The sequence below is a fragment of the Scardinius erythrophthalmus genome (genome assembly GCF_964197995.2).
Source record: "Scardinius erythrophthalmus genome assembly, chromosome: 23".
Classification (NCBI taxonomy): domain Eukaryota; kingdom Metazoa; phylum Chordata; class Actinopteri; order Cypriniformes; family Leuciscidae; genus Scardinius; species Scardinius erythrophthalmus.
This window is the reverse complement of record NC_138243.1, coordinates 9,246,107-9,258,087: the sequence shown is the minus strand read 5'-3', so window position 1 is coordinate 9,258,087 and position 11,981 is coordinate 9,246,107.

Sequence of the window (11,981 nt, the reverse complement as noted above, 5' to 3'; positions counted from 1 at the left end):
TAATCTTAATACACTTTTTCAAGTAAAACATTTCACAAAAAGTTTAGGTTTAAATGATAAAACACTGTTCAAAATAAAAATTGTGTGGACAGCTCATGCGGTTACACTGATAGGACGCCTGAAGTGATGTCCACTTAAACACTGCAACACAGCTGCTTAAAAGTGACAGCAAAAAGTGAAGCTCTAGCATTATTTGTTTGTAGATGGCACTTGGTTTGATAGTTGACTAGTGATACAAAATAAAAAGTGTGATATTATAAATTATGTAGTTCTGCTTTTGATTTTGGTGTATTTAAAACTTAAAAAAAATATGTTTCCATTAACGTTAATTAAATACATAAGTTAACATGAACTATCAATTAAAATTGTTATTTTCTTAAATAACATTTATTAATCTTAGTTAATGTTAATTTCAACATGAACAATTATAAAATCAAAAGTTGTATCAGTTAACTATTTAGTGGTTAACTAACTAAGGGGTGGTTGATTATGATTTCACTTTTCTAACTTTAGTTAGTGTGTAATGTTGCTGTTTGAGCATAAACAACATCTGCAAAGTTACAATGCTCAAAGTTCAAAGCAAAGGAAGATATTTCCTTTTAAAGAAACAGCTGGTAGGGACTACACAAGATTCCTCACCAAGCTTAAAATTTACATAACCCCGCCTCCAGGAACGCAGTCCATGTTGAGAAGAGGAAGAGTTGTTGTAGTCGAGCACATTTGTGAGTCTGCTCAAGCTGTCGCATACGTCTTTTCACATGCAATACAGTACATAACACAAATGCAATAGCATGTCACTATAGGGATCTTACAACAGTTCCCACACGAGCGATTTTATTGATTATAATGACAGAATATGCTAATTGAAGATAGTTCATCAACTAACCATTCAGAAACGTCCTGTTGCATTCTACATGTTGTCACTTCTTCTTGAGTCTCTCCATAATCGTCCGACTCCAGTTTAAACATAAAAGGCAGAACATTTTCTGGCATTTTAGTGCTTGTCTGTGAGGCAATCGGAGCTGCTAACACACACAAGCTCTTGAAGCTCCGCCCTCTGTGCCGGGAGTAGCAGCTCATTTGCATTTAAAGGGACAAACACGAAACTACACGTTTTTACTGACCCTCAGAAAAGAACAATTTTAACATGCTGTAAAAAATTATCTGTGGGTTTTTTGGTTTTTTTTGTACAATTTTTAATATTGTTAATAAAGAATAATAAATACTGTAGCAAATGTATTGCTCAGTGTTAGTTCATTTTAGTTGAAGGCACACTGAAGTGCTTTGAAACGCGTAGCATTATTCGATGTGTTGACGTAATTTCCACTGAAACAGGAAGACAGGGCAGGACATATTGAACAGCTCCTCCCCTTTAAAAAAAATAGTTAATAGCATTTAGTTTATATCACAGCTCGACCAGAGCCGTTGAGCTCGGTAAAGCCGCAGTTTCTTTCTAATCTCTAACCGTTTCTCCTCCTAATCTCCCTTAAAATACAGCATTCTGTGCAGAATTCAAATGTGTCCGATACGTTTTCTGGTCTGCGCGACTCGACTTCAAACCAGACTTCATTCACCCCAATGGAAAGCATATTTACACTGTCTGAATCGTTCCCTATCCCCTATATAGAGCACTATGTGCCATTCTCTATAGAAAATAGTAATAGTGTGAACTAGTGACCGATTTCAGCCGCAGTGTCAGCATCTATTTATAACGAAGTTGGCGGGACACTTTAGATTCTAGAGGGCATTTGATTGGACAGAAAATCTGATGAGAAGCTGAAGTGCAGAGTGATGTCATCAAAATCATTGATCCATATTGGCGGAAGTGAGACTGTAAGATGTGAATGCTTATGTCTTCTAGCTATATGCAAATTGTGCCACTGTTTTTGGAGCACACTAACTTATATATAACATATTCATACTAAAAGCCAAATAACTTTTGATTTCATGGGGACTTTAATGCAGTAACTATGGCATGGGATCATAATATTGTAAAGTGTTAGCAGTGGCGGTCTTAACATAGAGGCATAGGTAGGCGGCTGCTTGGGGCCCCCTACCAGCGGTCGTAGTAGGGGGGCCCCCAACCAACCTCAAAAAAAGAAAAGAAAAAAAGAAAAGAAAAAGCCCCTTATCATCATGAACGCTTCAAAAGCATGGTACATTTTATTAATATTCTTAAGAAATACGTTGAAACGTTGAAGTAGTTGTTAAAATTTCCAGTTAATGGTCATCTGTACCTACACATACACCCCCTACTTTCACAATGAAATGGACTAGCCCGTAATTGTGCGCGGCGCGAAAGATAAACACGCAGTGTGACAGGAGGACTGGGAAGTACAAAAACAGAGACGAAGCAAGATGAGTCTAAACCATAGGTCTAAACGTGAAAATGAAAAGTTTCCCAAGCGGCTCAAATAAAAAAAAAAGCGAAAAGACACTGATAAGTATTTGGCAACGCTGCCTAAAGATTACAAACTTTTTTACGGCTACTGTTGGGGATACAGACAGGAAGAACAATGTCCAAAGCGATGAACATGCTGCTAGCTGTGAAGTGGCTCTAGGTGAGGATAACGTTAACACACTCACATGGATATACGTGGATTTGCTTAGATCCAAATGCAGTGCACTTCTCCCCAGTTCGTCCCTCTTACCCCCTCTCACTCACTTAAGTTACTATAAATACTGTTTTGGCGCTTGTAAATGTGACGTGACCCGATCATCTCAACTAGCTAATAGTAAATAAAAACGAATGAACAATGTTGAAAGATACAGTTCAACTTAGCGAAATTCCTCATACATAATATTGATCAATCAGTGTTTTTCAACAGCGGAAAGGGGTCAATAAAACAGCTGGAGAACAATTGTCACATAACATTTACCTCAGGAAAGCCAATTAATGACCATAATATAGGCTACAGCAGGTTTGTTGGCTAGAAAAAAAGAGCTATATAGAGTATTTTGCTAAATATGTGTACTATACATATTTAATATATTTTTACTTATAATGCATTTTTATTACAATAAAAACTTTAATGATATGTTTAATTTGAGATATTTTTAACCTTAAATAATAATACTACCAGCTGATAGGGCTCTCTGTATGTTTACAGCATTATGTGAGTTTTTTTTTCTTGAGAGAAATTAACGCCTATCTTGTGTACCTAATATTTATCCAAATGAGTCAATATTGAATCAAATCACAAGAATTGAATTGAAATCGTGAAATTTGTGTCAAGCAATAATAATAAAAAAATTTAGCTTAGCAGAAATTGTACCATGTGAACATTGTAACATGTTTCTGTTTAGTTACTAAAATGTTTTGACAATCACAAAACTTATTGTGATGCAAGATTTTTCAGGTGATATCTGAAACCTTATTCTCTGTTGGGTTCCATCGTAACTATTAGTTTGTGTAGTGCTACTGTCTGTGTGTTCTCTGCTTTCCATCTTCATTTTGGTATAAATAAGTGTATGCAGGGTTTAAAGGGGAAGGTTTTTTTTCACCTCTCCAACCTTTACTTCCCCGTAGATTAGCTTTACCTGCCTATTCTTTACCTACCATTCAGTCGGTACAATATTTTTTTCGTTCTATTTTAAAGATCGAATGGGGGGCCCCATATATACCTTCGCCTTGGGCCCCCAATTTGCTAAATCCGCCACTGAGTGTTAGTGTACCATTCATGTAGAAAGATGCACAGCATTTGATCACATTTAAAGCAAAGAATGTCAGTGCTAAATTTGTATGTCTAAAAGTGAATATAGTTCTTCCTAATTGTAGCCTATTTCTATATAATTTTAACCATTATATGATAGCATAGTAGCCTATGTTTTTGGGGTGAGTTGAAGGGATGCCAAAGGGCAAGAAGCGACTCAAGTCCATCCTTCTCACAAGCTGCAGGAATTGCATAGACTGTAGCCTACTATAGCTTTCCATCTGACATTTTTCATATTCCCATTATGACGGAGAGGTAATTGTTGTTCTCCACGCGAGACAAGCGGCTTCTAACGAGCACGCGCCCGCCGAGGGAAAAAGGTGATATAAATGCATAAGATTATGTTGTTTCATTAAGTTCGTCTCCCTTCTCTTTCACAATGCGTTAACAGCCATTCAGAGCATAAAGCGGCGTAAATATAGTGTTTAGTGTTGTTGGCTGGTAATTGAAACTTTTTTTATTCGGCTTTTGTGTCTGCGGCGGTGATTGGCAGACTCGAGTGCGCGCGGATGAAACGGCTGCAGTGTTAATGAATAGCGCGCTGATTGCAGGATCCCGAGCTGTAAATTAGCAGTGCCGCCACGCTGACGTGCAATTACCGGCCCCCCTTCATGCATATTCATCACCCTCTTTTGCATATTGATCAACAACTTCAGCTCTCCCCACCAACAGCTAGAAAGGACTTGAAGAATTCTTTGGTCGGAAGTCGAAGGTATTTCTCCTGGGGTTCATAATTGGTGGTAACAAGACTTTTGCATCCCACAAAGCCTGTTTCATGCGACATTTAAGTTCCAGCTCTTTTCCATACGCTTCTAATGAGCACATTACAGGTCACTGTGAAGAAATATTTCGGAAGCGCACCGCAATTATTTCAGTCCAGATATGCACGCACAAAAACAGCTATTCACCTGGCATTTGTATTACATTACGAGTTTAAATATAAAACATTTATGACCCAAATGATGCTCTTATCACAATTAGCCTGCATTCAGTTACAATTAGGCCTACATAATTTTGGCAGCAGTTAATTATTTTATTTACTAAATAAAGTTGACAACAGCAAATGTGGCTTGTAGTTGATGCATAATAAAATTAAAAAGCAAGATGGGTGCACATTTATCTTCAGAACTGTATCTTACCAACTAATGCGTTTGAAAAATTGCGCGCAAAAAGAAATCATTTGGATTTGTGTATTTTACATATAGGCTACCATAATGCTATTTTTGACTTTGCTACTCTGGCTTTGCATTAAAAATATTAATTTCCTCTGCAGGCCGATTTAAAATGGATTAAAACCAAGAAAAAAATGGTTAATCTGTGTTATCACACACCACATAGGCCTAGTCACTGAAAGTCATACATTCAATCTGAAAATGTGAAAGAATAGATCGAGGAAACATTTAGTAATAGTGGGAAAGTAGAAATGCTGCCAAGAGCCGTATTGTGCAGTCAGAATCAGTGGCCTTCTGACCTATAGGTCTGGAACAGGCTTTAAAACAATGTGGTTGGTTATAATTACAGTTATCATAATGGGATTTTTTTTTTAGTTTCTGCATTCATACATTCATCATCACACCCAGTGTTTCCTGCATCGACGAATCTCCATGCACACAGCAAAAGAAATCCCATTTTACCCGAACTGTGAGCTTTAGTAGTCAGTCCGATTCACTCACGAATACTGAATCGTTCAAAAAGAATCACATACTCGCGGCTTACCTGTCAGGTTGAATCAGTCTGACAAATCCTTCACTGAATGACTCACTGAATCGATTAGAGCGGTTCCTGAAACAACATCTGGGTCAATGACATGACGTGCTTATTTTTGAGTCCAAGTGCATTATTTCCTTTTTAAAATAATTTGATAAATTCATGACAAATATCACTCTATTCTATAAAATCTAGTTTGAATTCATTTTTAGTACATTTAAATAACCTACATATTATTTTATGTTTTATTATCTTAAACCCCCAAAATGTCAGGTGGTGCAACAGTCCGAACAAATGAACGGATTAAAAAAAGCTATTTAAAATGGTGTTCCAACTGATCCTTGTGGCAGAGTGAAAAGGTTTGTAAATCTCTCTCAAATACTGGTAAAAGCTGCTGATTTCAAGTACTGAAGTACAAGTATGGAAGTATGGTAAACTTTCCATGTCAGGTGGTACAACTAGTAAATATATACAACTATTTGGTTGTACCGCCTGACATAAAAACAGTCAAAAATGAATTTAAACACTTTGAAATGTTAACAACTGAAACTTGTTTAAGCACACTGTTCATGACTCAAAAATATGCATTACATCAGTTTTAAGCTTTATTTGTCAGTCACCCATCTACATTTTCTTGTAAAACTAATATTTAAAAAACATTACAGTCTAATTGTATTGATATCACACATCTATTTAAAAGTATATTTAATGAAAATAAAAGCACTTCTTCTATGTTTCCACAGTAATCATTAGCATTTAAAAAAATATTTGTTCTGAAGTATAACAGAAACATTGTTCACTGTGTCACAATAAAGAGTGATTTTTAATGTTAAATTGCCAATTTCTGTAAAAAATTGTTGCTGGCAATTAGTTATAACAACTTATAATTTGTTGAGATAACTTCAATATCCACCTTAACTAAACTTAATATTTTAAGTCAAGTGCAAACACATACTTTTTTTTAAGTTGAAACAACATATTATTCCTTATTCTGTTGTTAAATTTTAAGTTGTGATAAATAATCACAGCAATAATTTTTATACAGTGTTCTAAAGGCAGCATGAATATAGGTGTCATTTTTCACAAATATTTGGAAATGAAAGAAATAACCAGCTCTAAATATACTCACTGTAAACCCAAATAAGTTAGCAGAACTCAAAAAATTTAAGGCAATCGATCGAGTTTTGAAATTCAAAGATTAAGTAAGCAGAACTGGCAGATTTTAAGTTTGTACTTAAACATTTCAAGTTAAGAACAATTAAACATTTCAAGTTAAGAACAATTAAACATTTCAAGTTAAGAACAATTAAACATTTCAAGTTAAGAACAATTAAACATTTCAAGTTAAGAACAATTAAACATTTCAAGTTAAGAACAATTAGTGAACAAACTCCATCGCACACCTGCAGGTGATAGGTGCGTAAGATAACAAGACCAATTAGGTTGGTCGTTTCAGCAGATAAGGAACTGATGAAGGTCGTGTGACCGAAATGTTGTGTTAATAAATATTCATTTTAATTGCAAGTTAAGAACAATTAAAATCAGAGTACACTATTTCATACATTTAACTTAAAACCTTCATGTAATCTCAATGTGAACACTTTCATTAGTATTATCTTATAGTTGTAACAAGCTGCTAGTTTGCTAACATACTATTATGTTATCATGCTACCAATAGTATGTTATACAGCACTTTCTGCATGAGTGCAACAATATAAAGTTTTATTTGCTCTCAAATCAAGCCGCATGCACCACTTGTCACCATGATGGTAACTATCCTAAAACCAACATTAACAGAAATTCTTCTAAATTAGCATAACAAAACATTAATCAATACTCAATCTCCCACTTAACATTAATCTTGCAAAAAAAAAAAAACATTATATTACGCTTAATTTTAGCATTTACTCTCCCATTCAAGTGCCATCGGCAAAGCATGCTGGGAAATAGACATCCCAGCCGTTTCAGTTAAACTTAAGTTTGTTTAAATTAAAATAAATCATTTCATAAAACTCAAAACAATGAAACAGTTCAGTTTACTTAAAATATATCAGTTCTGTGAACTTGAAAGAAAAAGAAAGTGCTAAATACTCATAAAAGTTAATTTGACTTAACTAATTAGTTTAATTTAAGTTTGTCCTACTCAAACTAATCAAGTATTTTGAGCGTTAGGGTTTACAGTGCTGCTATTGTCATTTGCTCATTAAATTCTTATCTGAAACAACAAACATGCCATCTGCAAAACTAAGCATGAGCCTTTGGAAGCATAACTTGGCCAGGCCGTATCACACTAAAAATCCTACAATTAACCATAGCCTCATATTTTATGCAACTCAAATTTTTCTCCTTTTGACTTAAGGCCATTTTTGAAGGCCTACTTCTCCTTGATTATCTCTCTCGGTCTTTTAACAATTTCCCAAAGCTTTTCACTATCGCCTGTGCGGTTTTTTTTTAATACCCAGGGTTCTCATCGCTCGAAGGATGGAAAATGATATTAAAAGCAGTGGTTTTAAAAGCCGCTGTAAGCTGGCCAGCGGTTAAAGTGTTCACACACTCTCTAGATAGCGATCTCTCCCTCAGACATGTCCATTCACATTTTGCCTGCCTCTGTTGGGCCTTTTGAAGCACAAAAGCAACCTGTGCTTTGGGAGAGGAAACACAAACTGCATGAAAAGAAGAAGAAAAAAAAGTAATGAGCGAAAGGCAAATGCAGGTGCTGACCCCCAGTGTAATACACATCTGTTCGTATCTGTTTGCAATTTCACCACTAGTGATCTTTATCATTGATTCAATTGAGCTATGAACTGCAGTCTCTGGCTCGGGCTTTCCTGGCCGATCGCACTGGCAGCTATTCAAAGGACCTGAACTGTGTTCTGAGCCTGTGAAAACGTTTCCACTTCCCCCTCGATGGGCTCTGGATATCAGCAGACTAATTCTGCTAAGTGGTCACTGTGTGCAGTTTGGAAGACAAACAGTAAACACCCTGGCAGCATCTGTGCGCGTAAACACTGGGTAAGCGTAAGCGTTGCAGCCGGTCAAACAGGAAAGAATGACTTAAGATAAAATGAGGGGAAAGATAAGAAAAAATGCACTAACTACAACAGTTTGGCCACGAAATTGAGAGTGGAAGAGAGGCTGATAATGCTTTCCATGTATAGGGTCCAAAAAGCCTGAGACCTCTAGTGAAAGTGCCTCTATCTTGCCTTTTGCGTCAGAGTATGTCAACTTGTAGTATATTCAAAATATAAAAATGTACAATCCACTTGACTTTACGGCAAAAATATGTGTTCTTTTAATTCAGTCAAGAGGTCAGGCAGTGAGGTATTGATCTTCTATTGGTCACACGTCTTCACGTGTCCATGAGACCGCAGGGTGTCCCATTTGTCAGATTCAGAAGAAGGGTGCTCGAGAGCGCCCCCTTTGTGGCCGATAAGCGCCCTCGATGCGCACTGAAGCAAGCTCCCTTCCCCCGACAGTCAAAGCGGCATTACGTTACGAAAGTGCGGACTCAAAGAGTGTTTAAGGTCCCATTTGGGACAGGGTGTATATCAGATATAGAACGGGACATCAGTCTACTGTCGGGAATTCGTCATGTCGCTTTAGCTCACTGCATCCAGTGTAAACAGCATCACTGATTATAATGGGTTTGCTTTTGTCATGTCATGCCACTCCCGTCTGTTGTAGACACGCGCTGTGTTCGAAATCGCCCCCTATACCCTCATTCACTCTTCTCTATATTAATATAGTCCACTTGAAGGAGTGAATGAAAACGAGTGAGTGAATTTAGACACTGAGTGTGCCGGAAGGGCGGCCTCTTTTGCATAGTTTGTGCTGTTTAATAATCATTTAAAACTTAGCCAACTGGCAGCTCCAGTAGTAATGAAAAGATGAATCTTGAACTCTGTCTTGGAAACTAGCATGTATAAACCTTAATTAAACAAATTAATAATCCATTTAAACCTGTATAATATTACGCTGTAGCCACATTGAACCAGTGGTTTGTAAAACGGATGGATGGATGATTCAGCTTCGGGCGCCATCTTCTGGTCAGATGCAGGAATTTATTCAACGCTGACTCTCACAGTGCATTATGGGTATTCTCTAGCCGTTGAGCATACATGAATGAGTGCACTCTATAGCGTCCACTATGGTTGCGGACACCAATTGGCTGTCCCCGCAAATAGGGCCCTATTAATAGGGGGTGATTTCAAACACAGCAACGGTGTTGAACTTCTCCTGCGTCCAGAATAGCAGCACATCTGAAAGGTTTGTTTGAGCTGCGCCACAGGCGTGATTTTGCATTTCCTTCAACTTTTTTATCGTTAAAAAACAAACAAGCAAGCCCAGCCCAGGTTAGAAAAAGTAACGCAAAAAAGTAACTAGTAACTCAATAGTTACTTTTTAGCACAATATTTTAATGGATTACTTTTAAAAGTAACTTTCCTGTTCGTAACTATTTTACATTTTGGCAAATTGGTAGTAAATCTATCCAATCCAATCTCATGATCTATTTTGAGAGTTAGTGTAAAGATTTACAATCTGCTTTCATAGGAAAACGCAACTATGTTACGAGGTGGCGATTTCATATGAATTCGTACAATATACAAAACGTACAATTATTAGAAAAAAGTAGGCATGAAGGTCCAGCCATAAACCTAACCTCTAGATTGTACGAAAACGTACGGATGAGATTGTTCGGATTCATACGAATTAGGTTTAAAGACCTAGAAATAATGTAGAATCATAAATATTTCATATTCATGTTGCATCATAAGTTACAACGTTTCTTATTTTTGATGCTCAAAATCCCAAAGCTTTCATCTTTAAATGTAAAAGAAGGCCTTTGCACTAAAGCGTATGTCCAAACTTTCCAAGAACATCTTAGTCCTGTGAATCATCATTCAAGTTTCATCACTATCCGTGGCCAGTCTCTTGATTTGAAGTAAACACTGTTATTGGTCAGAGGGGAAAGTGAGAGGGAGGTTACAGGGGTCTGTCCGGGCTAATCAAGTGTGACAGAGGTCAGCAGAGGTCAAGTGGGGTCAAAGGCTGCATCCTGACTTTGCACTGACGGATCAGTCTATTATTGATTTAGCTGATTTCACTGACCTCACAATGATGCACTTTTATATATTTGATGTGTCCACTTTCCTTTTTTTTAGGTGGCATTATTTGACACGACCTGCCAGGAATAATGCTTCTGCTTTGGGTTTTTTAGCGTTCCTATGGAAACATCACAATCTAATGGCAATTCATAACTATATGATGTTTTGATGAATTCGTACGATCTCACTGTTAAGTTTTCGCACGATCTGTTCACACCCCGGTGACGGGTATGTTTAGAGGTGGGGTTAAGGGGTGGTCCTTCATCATTACTCTTTTTCTAAAAATCATCTTACAAATTTATACAAAATAAATCAGTTTTGTTTTCCATTTTTGTTGGGATAGTTCACTCAAAATTGAAAATTCTGTCATCATTTACTCACCGTCAGGTTGTTCCAAACCTGTATGAATTTTGAACACAAAAGAGGAGATTTTGAAGAATATGCGGTAATCAAACAGTTGATGGACCCCATTGACTTCCATAGTATGGAAAATCATACTATGGAAGTCAATGGGGTCCATCAACTGTCTGGTTACCGACATTCTTCAGAATATCTTCTTTTGTGTTCAAAATGCACACAACCTGACGGTGAGTAAATGATGACAGAATTTTTATTTTTGGGTGAACTATCCCTTTAAATCACAGTCACACTTAGCATATCTAAATGTCATTGCATTATAAATATTGGAAGAATTCACTGCAAACCAATGCTTTTTCTAGTCGTTTTTTTGCAATGACTTTTAATCGGCTGTTGTCAAGGTGATTTTCAGTGGATGTAAGAAGTAAGTTCTCCTCAAGTTCATGTTATGGTTCATAGTTCCTCACATTAAGTATGAACATAATCCACGAATATCCAACAACCTGATTTTTTCACAACATTTTTAACCGTTTTTCAATTGTTTTATCGTTTGAAACCAAGCAAACCAAAGTGTGCTTGTGCTGTCTTTCCTAAATATAAATGCAGATATTTTTTGCCTATTTTTTTATTTATTTTTGCCCGAAGAGAACAGATCAGACAAAAATATGAACTGTATGACTGTTGAACAGTTGAGGATAGAGAATGAAGTGATGCTGGATCAGCACAAAGGACAGATACATGAACACTGTGAGTGTCTTTAGCTTCGGGACTGAAGCTCGTGAGGGACCCCTGCAGGTTCTGCTTGGGCATTGACTTTTTTTTGTAGTAGTTGTAGGCTATAAAACACAGTTTAAGTGCTTTTTCAGCACAATACATGTCTGATAGCCTACTGATCAAGATGTGGATTTTTAAAACAACATCAATCACAATGTATCATAATTACAAATAATCAATTTCCTGAAAGCTAAACTCAAAGTCTAGAAAATCTGAAAGCAATAGTCTCAAACAGCATTTCCCTTGCAAATCCAACAGCATTTAATTTTTAATAACTGACAATATATATATATATATATATATATATATATATATATATATATAT